Genomic DNA, 13506 nt, shown 5'->3' on the forward strand with positions numbered 1-13506 from the left:
CAGATGGCTGGAGCTCCAGCAGCCTTTGAACCTTGAGAAACACTGATGACAAGGGGCAGAAGAACAGGGAGATGTTACTGAATAAACACCTCAGACAGGCAAGATTGCTCGGCATTTGAGGTATCTGTCCACAGCCTCATGAACCGAGAATCATTCCTCAGGACTCACATGGTGAGAGCAAGAAACTGACTCACACGTGGTCCTTAAAGACAGACACATACACACATATGTTTAAAAATTATTTTTTAAAAAAGCTTAGAAACCCCAAAAGAAACATCAAACTAAAAAAGAGAAGTAGGAACAAAGACAAGTAAGTTGCCTTTAGTAAACTTGCACATTTCTTTCTTTTCCAGAACATTCTCCCTGGAAATATGTCACTATGTAGAAACCTCTGTAGATCAACACCAGCTCTACATTCAAAGAAAAGAAGTGAACACTGAGCACAGTGCACCATTCACTGTGACCATTAGCATCTTAAAGGCAGGAAGTGTATGATATTCAAATTTACATATGCCCACAGAAAACAGTAAGAATTCAATAAATACTTTCAACAAAGCGATAGATGCCATTAGGCAATTCAAAATTACTGATTTTTTTCCCCCAGATTCATTGCTCTTCTAATAGGACCTGAGCCCTGCTGGGAGGTTACAACCTGCCTTACTTCCGTGGTTGGAAACACTTCTGTTTAGCCTCTGCCAGCTTTCCAGTTCTCAGCAACACTTCAGCAAAGCTTTCCACGGGAACCTGCTGATAGGCGGCAGGGTCACTTCAGATGACACAAAAGCACACGTTTCACTTAGAAAACACGATTGCAGGATTACGTGGTGAGCTGGATAACTATGTCTCACTAATGCACATTGTTGTATTTAACACTTTGGTGGACTTTCAACTTGCAAAATATCGTGATCTATATGAAACAAATCCCAGAACTAATAACCACCATGTTAAAAGCCAGGCCCAAGATGAACTTCAGGAAGACTGTAGTTTCTCCTTGTTCGTGTCAGTTCAACCTGTCTTCTTAAGCACACTGTCCTCACCTCAGTGACAAAGGGGTTAGTGATGACTGACTCGTAGAAAAGATGGCATCCTTGCTGTGCTAGGTCGTCGTTGGCCACAGTTCCCATTCGATATGCTCCACCAAATTCCTGCCCCTAAGAAGAACAGTGAGGGGAAAAGAGGATTAGAAGAGAGACCAAGGACAGGCAGAAAGGAGAAGCAGAAGGGTGGGAAGTGGGGGTGCTGCTTTCAGGAGAAAGGAATCAGTGTGTCTGGTACACCTGAGGCAGGTGACACAGCCGCCCAGCAGAGGACCTGCGCGACAGCAGCTGCAGCCTGTGAGCAGCATTTCCACCACGCTGCTGCCAATCGGCAGGCTTGGCCATGCCGACATCGATGCATGAGAAGCACTGGAGAGCAGCATTGGTCAGAAGAACCAGATAAGATGCCACCCTGGTTGGCTCTACTCACAAACCGCCAGCCAGGACTCGAACTGTTAACACCAAAGGTGATGTCCCTCTGACAACCCTGCAGATTTTGTTCTGCATGCTATCACAGGTCTATGACCCTCCACTGAAACGGTCCCCTCAAGGAGGTCTGACGGTTTCTCCAGGCCAGGCTCAGGTCTGCGTGCTCAAGTCTCACCAAATCACAGCATGGTCCACTTTCGCTAGCTGGACTCCTTCAGTACTGTTCCCCAATCTAAGCTTCCTTCGGTGTACCACTGTCCTTCCTGGTCGGCCAGCACCTCCTGCCCTGCTACACTCACTGTACTTGTCTGCGCTCCTCAAATCGATGGGGAAGTTAAGTAAAAGACATTCTGTCAAAGATGACGGCAGACTTCCCGGTGGGCACAGTCCAGGAGACAATGAAGCTGCTAATGTTTAAAAAGTGATGCATCAATAACAGTGCTGAACGATTTTAACACTGTGTTAAATAAGCCTTCAAGAAAGAGTAAGACACTCCACCCGGTGAAAAGAACCAAACTGTGATAATCATAATCCAGTGTGACAAGGAAGAGCCAGGTCTATGCGATGGCAAGGCCAGCATCGCAGTAACTGGTGCCTGCTTTACCGACTGTGCATACCTCCACCCCACAGGTCCTCTTTCCTGAAGAAGGCCACACAGACCGTCAGGAGTACTTAAAAGACTCCCCCGAAACAGCCACTCCTACTTCCGTCATAAACGCTTGTGTGAATGAAATGACTGGCATCTCCGACCCGGCGAGCTGGGTCGGGATCGGCCTTTGCGGTCACATGAGCTCATTAAGAAAACATGCGGCACACAGACGCACTGTCGAGACTCTACAAAGCTTTCCATCTCCTGCAGACAAAGTCCACAGTCACATCACAGTCTGCGTGAGGCTTTCAACGCTGACCTCCTCACTCAAAGTCACTCTCGACTCCTGTGTACTCTACAAGAACGTAAGCATGTTTCCCATACCAGGGCTGTGGATCTGCCCTATGTGGTGCAATCACATTTCTGTGTGAAATGATTATTTTCTGAAAAACCTAACTTCCCTCTAACTCAAAACTTTACTCTCTCAATAAAGTCATTATTCACTTACTTCTTCAAGTATCTTTTTTTTATTCATTCTCACTGGTTTTCTTCAGCAGTAACTTTTATAGTTCATATTAATTATACAGAGGTTACGTTAGACATGCAATGTGCCCTTAATTATACACACATCTTCAGTAGCGTTTTTATAGTCCACTCCCCCATCCTCCTTCTACATGTCCACTTCTTAGTTCAGGTCCTCTCTCAAGCTTTCAACCATGAGAGAAAATGTGATAATTACCATCTTTCTGAGCATGGTTTATTTCCATTAATATGATCCTTACCAGTTCTATCATTTTTTCTGAAAATGTCAGTTTTGTTCTTTATAACTGAGCAAACTTCATTTAGAATACAAATCATATTTTGTAATTTATCTGTTCTTCTGCTGGCAGGCACCGAGGCTGAGTCCATAACGTGTCATGTGAATGGTGTCACAGAGACACAGCAGGCCACTGACGCTGTACTTAGCACAAACGGGTTCTTCCAGATATGCATCCTGAAGTGCTGTGAGTGGATCACAGAGTGCTCTTTCTTCCGATTTAGAAACCTCGGTACCAGGGTCCATATTGGCTGTGATTTATATTCCTATCAGCAGGAGGAAGGGTTCTCTCTTCGCCATATCCTTGTCAGTATCTGTTATTCTTTGGTGGTAGCCATTCTGATTTGAATTGAATACTAAATGTAGTTCCGATTTGCAATCATCTCATAGACAAAAATGTTGAACATTTTTTCATGTACTCATTACCCATTTGTACTTCATTAGAAATGTCCGTCCACTGCCCATTTATCAAACTGATAATGTTATTTAAATATTAGAGATCCTTATTATCCCAGATAAGAATTCTTTGTCAGAGGACCGCCTATTCAGTAAGGATTTCTCCATCTGATGGACATTCTTGTCAGAATGCTGATCCTTTCTCGGCTCTGCAGTTTTCCAGTTTAATACAGTCCAGTCTGCCCATTTTTGCTCTTATCTCCTGAGCCTATTTTCCTCTACTACCCTCAATGTTTCAGGTCCTGCATTAAGGACGCTGAATTGCATAGAGAGAGAGAGGTGTCGTTTCACTCTTGTATGTGTAGACAGTCAGTTTTTCCAGCACCTCTTGTTGAAGAGGCTAATTTTTCCTCACTATATCATTTTGGTACCGTAACTAAGAGTCAGGTGGCCTTAGGAGCATGTCCTTATTTCTAAATTTTCCACCCTAGTCCACCGGGTAGCAGACTGTGTGTCTGTATTGGGGTCACTACCATGCTGTTTTTATTGTCACATCTCTGCAGTATATGTGTATGTCAAATATTGAAATGTCTCCTAAATGGCTCATTAGCTCAAGACTGCTTTGGGATTAGAGGTGTTTTATGTTCCCATGTATATTTCAGGATGGATTTTCCTAGATTCTGAAGAATGTCACTGGCTGAATCTGTACAATGCTTTTAATAGCATGGATTAAAAATATTCTGTATATCCAAGAACTTGGAAACCTTTCCATCTTCAACTGTATTCTGTCTCCTCCATCAATTCTTTATAGTTTTCATTGGAGAGACCTTTAAGTTTACACTTGTGGTTGTTTCTTTTGAGTAGTACTGTGAGTGAGACTGTCTTCAGAGTTCGTTCAGTGAGCTGATCATCACTCTATGGAAAAGCTACTGATTCCTCAATCCTGATTGTGTCCCCTGCTACTTTGCTGAGAATGCTTATGTAAGTCTTCTGGTCGATTCTTTGGGGACTTTTAACTGTAGAACTACCATCTGAAAACAAGGACAATTTGTCTCTTCTTTCTTGTTTGCATCTTTTTCCCTTCTTTCTCTTGCCTTACGCATTCGGCTAAGATACAGAGGACAACTTTGTCTCACACTGATTCTCTTGGAAGAGTGCTCTCTACTTTTCTCATCCAAGATAATGTTGACTACAAATCCACCATATTGGTTATTCTTACGTCACAGCACCATTTCATTACTATGTAGATATTTCATCTTCTCCACCATTGTAGAGAATGAAATTACACTGAAGTCTCCCCTCATTTTATTCCCAGGATTTATAATTGTATGTGAGCCAAAGAAAATGACTACTAAGTATATATTAAATGGATGGATAGGTAGATGGTGAGGAATGAGTGAATAGAGAGAGAATTCCATGAGTGTGTGGGATGCACGGGGATGGACAGATGAGTAGATAGATAAGTGAGGAATGAGTGAACAGAAAGAGAGAATCCATGAGTGTGTGGGATGCACCGGGGTTGCACCCACGTTTACCCTTTATTTTCTTGTAGAGAACAGAGAACTGCATGCAGTGGGGCAGAGGAGAGGAGGCAGCAAAGGGAACACAGATTAAGAACAACACCAAAGCGGCCTCAACTGTTCTACTGTTAGCTCATCTGTAACTCCAGGGTAGAAGCAGGAGTCTGTAAAGATGTCCCCAAGATGACACTGACTGTCCTCAACTGCCAACTCACAGAAATACAACAGAAGCAACTGGGTACTCACAATCATTTTCTTCTTTTATCTCCCTGGATTTTAATCCTGACATATAAAACAGATGTTACTCAAATGAATCTCAGGTTCTTTGCAAGGAATGCATGGAAAAGAATTACATTCTATGCAGTAGATTGCTCATTCCTTACCCAATGGGAGGGCCAGATTTGTTAGGATATTTTGACGATCACAGATTTATTTTGACAATAACTAGACAGCAGCACTGATGAACTGGTGTAAATCATAAACCTAATTATTATAAAGATGCCTTGCTTACTTGGAGGGGCCGCAGGTATGCTAAAGACTTCTTCCACCACTGCCCATCACTGACAGCCTGCAGCACAGCCTTGGTAGTCGTCGTGGTATTGGACAAGACTTTCATGGTGGTTGCAGTGGTCCAGTGTAACAGGTCAGCTGAGCTGCTATCCGAAGCACTTCCATCATCCTGTGTTGAGAAGAGAAAAGGCAATGTCAAGTGCTCACTGGTAAGATGGAGCACAGCTAGAGACTGCTGACAACAACCAGACTCATTAACACCAAGATAAACACATTTAAAGTCCACCTTAGTCAGTAACTACACAACCATGAAAAAGAAATGCTAATAGTGCATCATTCCCCACTCAGCTGTTTACAAAAGAAAACAGAAAGAACGTCAGTGTGTTGAGTCAACACTCACTTTCAGAAGACCTACCAAGAAGAGATGCACTTTGTTTTACCAATCCAATGGCCACACTTTTAAGTGGTTTTTAAATTATGATGTAAATCATTTAAGTAATCAATGCTTCTATGACCCCAACAAAATCAGAAGTCTCCAATAATCTGCCTTCCAATAGAAAAGGAATTGCTTTTCCTCAAACAAGTGGATGATTAATACTATGTACAAGATGTAACCTCCAGCCAATCTTGAGTTATTCAATAAGAATGTTATCTATCCCTTTAAAAACCCCGACAAGGAGGAAAAATCATACACACTAACAGTCTTCTAAACAAAAACAACAAAGACTACATCTGTTCATATTCAAAATGATTCTTTGAAAGTCAACTTTCAGGTTAATGTCTACTTACGGGTTTCTCTGAAGTATTCCAGTAGGGGTTAGAAACTAACTGGTAAGCCTCTGATTCTAATAATGGTCTTGGCCTCATGGTATTAATAGCAGACCGCCCAGTTTTGTCATTTAATTCTGGGTCATATCATTTATCAAAGTAATTAAAAAATAATAGAATCACTCAAAAGTTCTCAGGAGATCCTCTCATACGGAGCACCCAGACAAGAGTATACTCTAGATCTACTTGACAGCAGCTTTGGAAGCAGAACTAAGGATAGGTCATACTCGTTCTTGTGCTGGGACCTGTGAGACTATTACACGGCAATGGAACTTCACAGATGATTAAGGAACCCACCCGGGAAGCACAAAGATTAAACCAAAATGGTGCACTTGACCAGTATAAGATTAAACCAAAATGGTGCACTTGACCAGTATAATGACTTGAACCCACAAAGCAGAAATCCTGCCATAGCTAGGGTCAAAGGTCAAAGACCTTATAAGGGGGAAGCTTGGGGGTGGTGTATGTGAGAGATTTGAAATACAAAAAGACTCAACCCGCAGTTGTTGCCCTTCAAAATGGAGGATGAGAGCCATGATCCAAAGAATTATAGTATATTCCAGAAACTTGAGCACAACTGTCAGGTGATAACAGAATGTGAATGTGCACCTCAGTCCACAAGCAAAAGGAATGAAATTTGGCCAACAACATGAAGAAGGATAGAAATAGATTTGTCACCAGAGCCTACAACATACTTTGTTTACAGAAACCATAAAATAATGAACTGTTTCCTCAAAGCTGTGGCTTTGTGGTGATAGCAAAGGGACAGGTCAGGTTAGGACACTTACATGTGCATTTTATTATTTCTAAAGGGAAACTAAAAGGAAGCCTTTAGGCTACATTAACCAAAGCCCAGAATTTACCTAATTCCCACTGCCTGAGGCTGCTTGTAAAATGCACTGCGCATGCTTTACTACGGTTTTGACATGAGAAAACATATACCCATGAACTCAATGCAACATTACAGGTTAAAGGTTAATTATAAAAACAGAGAAGACAGACGCTGTGTTAGCAAAGAACAAACCATGCTGCATTGCCTGTGCATTTTAAGATAACCACACAAAACAACTGGAGCCTAGGGAGCAAAAAAGACAGTGTTTCTCGAGGTTCTAGTTTGGGCAGATACCATGGCTTCACTGACTTAACTGTATTGGGATCTCTCTGCAAACTGTCCTGTGCTGCCAGTCTAAAGCTAGAGAACACACTTCTTAGACTCACTTGTAACAGGTGTTGCACACATGACCCACTTTCATGACACCTGGGAGACAAAGCTACTCTAGAGGCTGATGTTTTTGACGTTTCTGTGATTCTTCTCCTAGCAAAAAAAAATGTATAGATACACAAGTACCATAAATTGTATGTACACAACTATAAAACTGTACCAGTGACCCCCGTTACCACAGTAAGAGAATAGGTTAAAGACAACCATGAACTTCCAACCTGCTGGCTTCCACCTTGGTGGAGTCAGCATGGCATGGAAACTCATCTTTTGGCTCCCTGGGTAGACTGTAGCTCCCCAGGAAGGAAGCCCTGAAACACTGTCCTGCAACAAGAGGTAACTATTAGCGACACCTATAACTTTAATCCTTAAGCAACTCTCTAAACTATAAAAATCACCTCCATTTCCAACATCAAGAATGTTTTCTGGGATCTAAAACTGAGCTTGATTCATTAAAAAATAAAAATAACAACAATCTGATAACACCATAGCCAGGAGATAAGAAATACTGTCTTCCTTAGCATTGGAGACTACAGCTTAAATAAAGAGCTAAAATTAGACTAAAAAGCCATTTACAAGTCGGTATCTTCAGGAAGTGTTCCAAGTAGTCCAGTCTGCAGAGCAGACCTGGTTAACTTCCATCCCCTCCCCACCCACCCACCCCACCCCCCGCACCCCCCACCCCCGTCAGAGCACCAGTGGGAACTGAGGAGAAACATGTCCAGAGCTGCCTCTGGCCTCCAACACACCACCACTGTCTACAGGGCTGCAGCACGTGGCATGCGGTTGTTTCAAACGGAAAAGTACTGTAAAGGAAAACAGCATGCTGTGGGGGTTGTTTGGTTTTGAAAGTTTTTTGTTTTTTTTTGTTTTTTGTTTTTTGTTTTTTTTTTGTGGCTGGAGAGACAGCCGTGGGTGCTGGGAACCAAACTCTTATAATTTTGGTTGTGAGCCTAGCCTTTAATGGCTGAGCCATCTCTCCAGCCCTTTTTTTTTTTTTTTTTTTTAAATCATTTGTCTGTGTCTGTGTCAGAGCATATGCAGAGAAAGCAGGTACCCATGGAGGCCAGAAGAGGCACTAAACACTTCAGAGCTGGAGTTACAGGTTGTAAGTTGCCTGACAGTGTTGATTCAACTCTGGTTCTCCACAAGAGCAGCCAGCACTTTGAACTGCTCAGTCCACTCTTTAGCACCCCATGTTGGTTTTAAATACAAAAAAAGGAGGGAAATAAAGAACAATGTGCATGCTCTTAACAGTGTGCTGGAGTAGAATTAGGTGGAATGCACAGACATCACCAGCAACCCAGAGCACTCTATCAAATATTAAAACCTCTGTGTGGAGGGGAGAGAGCAGGCCTACAGCCAACCCCTCAGAGAAGATGCGGTAGAAAACAACTCCAACTGGCCGACTGTAGGAGAAGAAAGGGTGCTTGTTTTTGAATCCTTGCTCTGGGCCAGGACTTCACAAAGTGCTTCACCGAATACACTGTAAACACTAAAAGGGAACAAACACACCAGTAGTTGTTTACTTGTGGCATGATTGCAACACAGCAGTTGAGAGGCAGACGCAGGAGAGTTCAAAGCTACTCTAAGCTACATAGTAAGTTCATGGCCAGCCTACTACACACGGGCAAGCTTACTCATGGGGAAGTCGTACATATTTTGGGTTCATAGGCCTTTCTGAATATGCAAACAATGATATTTCTAGTACCCTGTGAATTATCATTCCATTTTCTTACTGGTGTCTTAGGATAAAAGTTAATTTGTTTTATATATATTTGCTTTAGAATTACTACTTTTATATCTAACAAAGAAGTCTTTGCCTACTCTAAGGTCACAAAGATGTTCTCCTCAGTTTATCTTAACATGTAAGACTGTTTTTGCTTTAAGTAGCATTAATAAGATTTCTACCCTCCTACCCACTCAAAGCATTATATGCTTAATTAATGTATTGTTTCCAGAATACTCTGGTATGCTTTTCATTCTGCAGAGGAAGCTGTTCAAGAGCAAGGACACTGTTCATTCATTATTCCAAGGTAGGTGAGTCTCCACAGTTTGCAGCTATAGATAACCATACGAAGTCTGGATTTACTGAATCATTTAAATGTTTGAGATACATGTTCAAGATGCGCCTGCCTAGAGGAAACATTATTCAAATAGAATTTCACATCACATTTTAAATTCCTGTTCATCTCGAGAATCCTCTTAATTGAGAGGGTGTATCAAATGATTGGAATGTCATCAACTCATCTGAGGCTAGAACTAAAACTATAAACATGCTAAGAAATACAGCCCTCAGGTAGGAAGTGAGGTTCCATGGAGGTAAATAAAAGGAACTGAAAGATATCAAAATATGAAAGTCATAAAACCTATTTTATTTCATAAAACGAACCTAAATTTTATTTCTGTTTCTATGGATAGATGATGAGTCGGCTAAATCAAGATAAGATACATGAAATATGAAAGAGTGTTTCCAAAGATAAATAAGACAGACATGTTCAGAAATGTATGTAATAATGGATTTCCTGTAAATATTTCCGCTAGGGAACACTTACAATGAGAAAGTGAGGCTGGCGAGATGGCAAAGGCAAGTGTCGCCTGCCTTGATGGCTTGGGCCCAACCCTCAGGACCCCTGAGGTAAAGGCCGAGCAGTGGAGGAGGCCCACAAGTTGCCTCTAACCCCACGTGTGTGTCCACCCTCAAAACTAATGCAATCAAAAATGAAATTGGAAGCCCAGCTGGACCACAGGCTAGCACGTATGCCAGACAAGGTTCACCAAGCTCAGAGTGCGACCCTAACTGTTAATGAGTGAAAACATTCTCTTTCAGCATCATGAAGAGGATGGGCAAAATTTACCAGAGGGGTGGTCTACCACAATCTCAGGGCACCCAGAGTCGTTAATGAGAAAAGCCATTTTCCTTCAACTTCATATACTAGGGGTAGAAAAGAGGCGGCTAAAAAAGTCATCCCCGAAATGACACTTGTCATACTGATAGTGGCACGCTGCTAATTAATGTTGACTACGTAATAGCAGAAACAGTTTAGACCCCAAAACCAAATCAACAACTGCCAGCATAAAATTTAACATGAAATCTCATAAATATTAAGCATGCTACACAGTTCGAAGGTTACTAAGTAGTAATGGCATCTTTCAAATCTTACAACGTAAAAGAGCACCGTTACCGAAATGATTCCCATGAACAGGATACCTTCACACACCAAGTAGGGCTCACAGCCTGAAGCTGCTGGAATGACTTAAGGGGCGGCTTCTCTAGTGTCAGGTAACAAAGACTCCCTTCAGAGAAACTGGTTGACCTCAATTATACTTAAGGAATATAAACGACTCAGGCAGGACTGGACAGTGACCCTTCTCCAAAATATCCTTGAATAATACAGAGCACTTTTCTTCAAGTAACAACTGCAACACTTTGCCTCCCAATTTGGAGTCTTGGGACTGCAACTCTCATTACTGCTGATGATGCTCAGAGGTCATCCTAGACTTTCTAGTGAAACACTGTCTCCAAACAAAACAGTACAAGAACATCCAAACTGCAAAGAAATACTAGTAATGTTTGTGCATGTATAATATGGCTTCAGTAACAACAACAACAACAACACAAAATCCCCATGAGCCAAGAAAGCCACACAGAACATCTGTACACGGAGACGTGGAAGGAGAGGCTGTGGATGGTGGAGCAGTCACAGGCCTATCCTAGAATGCAGAAGATTAATGGTATGGTCCAGGGCTACTCAGAGACTCTGTGGGAAACAAAACGACATAGAATAACACATACAGCTTAAATGTTCCTATCTGGGCAGTGAGACTCATGGGATATGTAGACAGAGAGAAGGAGAGAAAAGAACTTTAAAGCATTTGATAATAGAATGTTGGTTAAATAACTTACTAAGAGAAGGAAAATATATGACACAAGATACACCCATGCACCACTTATTAAAAGTTAACAGATGCAAGCTGGGCGGTGGTGGCGCACGCCTTTAATCCCAGCACTCGGGAGCAGAGGCAGGCGGATCTTTGTGAGTTCGAGGCCAGCCTGGACTACCAAGTGAGTTCCAGGAAAGGCGCAAAGCTACACAGAGAAACCCTGTCTCGAAAAAACCAAAAAAAAAAAGTTAACAGATGCTACTATTCTATTATAAATGGCTCATATCTAATTTTTTTATTTGTAAGAAATAAAATTTCCCAGAAATCTATTAACAGAGAACAAGTGATTACATGATAATAGAGAAAACTAACAAAATATACTTCCCAGTTAATCTTCGAATGTGATCTAAGTTCTTTTATAAATTTATCCAATTGCATGTGGATACTTCCACACATTTATACTTATATTAAAGTGTTTTCTAACTATTAATTGACCAATAAATTTAAGAAGGAGAAATTCTTAGAAAAAAAGTATAAGAGTAAATCTTCACAACCCTGAGTCAGGCAGAGATTTCTTAGATACATTGAAAGCATAACCAATAAAGAAAATGCTATAAGCAGACCTTAAACAACATTAAAAACATCTATACTTCAAAAGAAACCAGTAAAAAAATGAAAATTCCTGTCACACATGGACATGAGATGAATCTAGATAAAATACTTGTATCTAGAATCCAGAATATTAATTGAACATTTATTTCCAGCTTAGTCACAAGACAAGAAACAAAGTTGGAAAATAAAATGAGCAAAATATGTGAATAGCCCTTTGAACATGGCAATTAGCATATGAAAATGTGCTCATGGCTATTAACTGCACAGGATACAATTAGGTCCTCAGTATATCAAATACATAATAAGATAGCACACATATTAAATAAAAATCCAGTGGAGAAACAGAAACTTTAACATATTTCTTGTGAGAATATAAAAAGGTTGGTGTGCTTTGGATATTAATTGGCACACCAAAGGGTTAGGTATTAAAGTTTTGGTCTTAGCACAGGATCCAGAGGCCCTGAGCTGGAACTGACCAGAATGTATTCACCCTGAAGACTAGTTTTCACAGTAGGTGACACGTAAGCTTCCAAAGGAGGGAAGCAACCAACAGTCCTACCTAGCTGTGACATCAATGAACCACAACAACAACAACCAGTATGGCACAACCTAAGGTACAGTGGTGGCAAACATCCCTCGCTGGTCACCAACAGCTTTCCACTTGAGACCCACTCAACATGGGGGTTCATGCCTGGTGCTGGAAACCCAGCCGACTACCCAGAGGAGTGAAGCTATGAATCTTGGAGAACTACAACTACCACTTCACTAAAACAGTATAATCCCTAACTGCATTCCAACAACTATTTGTCCTTATGCTGTCGGCTAAGTGTAGTCCTTATCTTCCGTCAAGGGAACTTCTCTTTGCAACAGACAGCAATCATTACATAGAACCCAACCAATCCACATGCAGTCTAGAGTCCGCTCCCAAGGATCCATCTACAAAACATCCCACAACTAAGGCTCCAGGAACACTGAATCAGGTGGGGGCAGAAAGACTGCAGGATCCAAAGGCTCAAAGAGTTCGCTGTGAGATTGTCTCCTAATGATGTCAGGAGCAACAACCATTAGTCTCACCAACATGACTGCCTACAAAAGAGCTGAACAAGGACACATCAAGAGACATGCTAGAGAGCACAAAGGAAAGACCACGAGGCCTCATTTCCTGCACAGATGAATGCTCCAAGTGGAAGAAATAGTCCTCCCCAGGGAAGAGCAAACCAACTGGTTATCCAGTATTAAATGGTCAGTCCCAGAACCACACATGTAAGTACCATTTACCGACTGGCCAGGTTGTGTTTAAGAATACATACGAATACATTTATGCATATATGCATAAACAACAATTAATTAATAAAAGAGGCTATGAATCTGAAAGAAAATAAGGAGTACATGAAAGAAAATAAGGGGGAATAAGTAATTATATGATACTCTCAAAAAATGCAAGTCATTAAGGAAGGTTTGGTCATGTACTATTCAGACCAAAGATCCTGAGACACAACTAGACCCCAGGGCTTTGCCATCCTCGATGGACTGATCCAATGACATACTCATAATCTGATGGCACAACTGGAGTTGGGAGGAACACCCAGAGATGAGAACTACTAAGAGGAAGCAGATGGGTAGGGCATGTTCTTGGCGGCTGTAGCCTGAGCCAGGCCTCTTCC

The 13506-nt window shown here is 41.6% G+C and overlaps 1 pseudogene; it reads right to left on the minus strand.

The window, feature by feature from the left end:
- LOC114692027 overlaps positions 1-13506 on the minus strand; it is a 266238-nt pseudogene that overhangs the window by 122064 nt on the left and 130668 nt on the right.

Source organism: Peromyscus leucopus, unplaced genomic scaffold, assembly GCF_004664715.2.
Source record: "Peromyscus leucopus breed LL Stock unplaced genomic scaffold, UCI_PerLeu_2.1 scaffold_192, whole genome shotgun sequence".
Taxonomy (NCBI): domain Eukaryota; kingdom Metazoa; phylum Chordata; class Mammalia; order Rodentia; family Cricetidae; genus Peromyscus; species Peromyscus leucopus.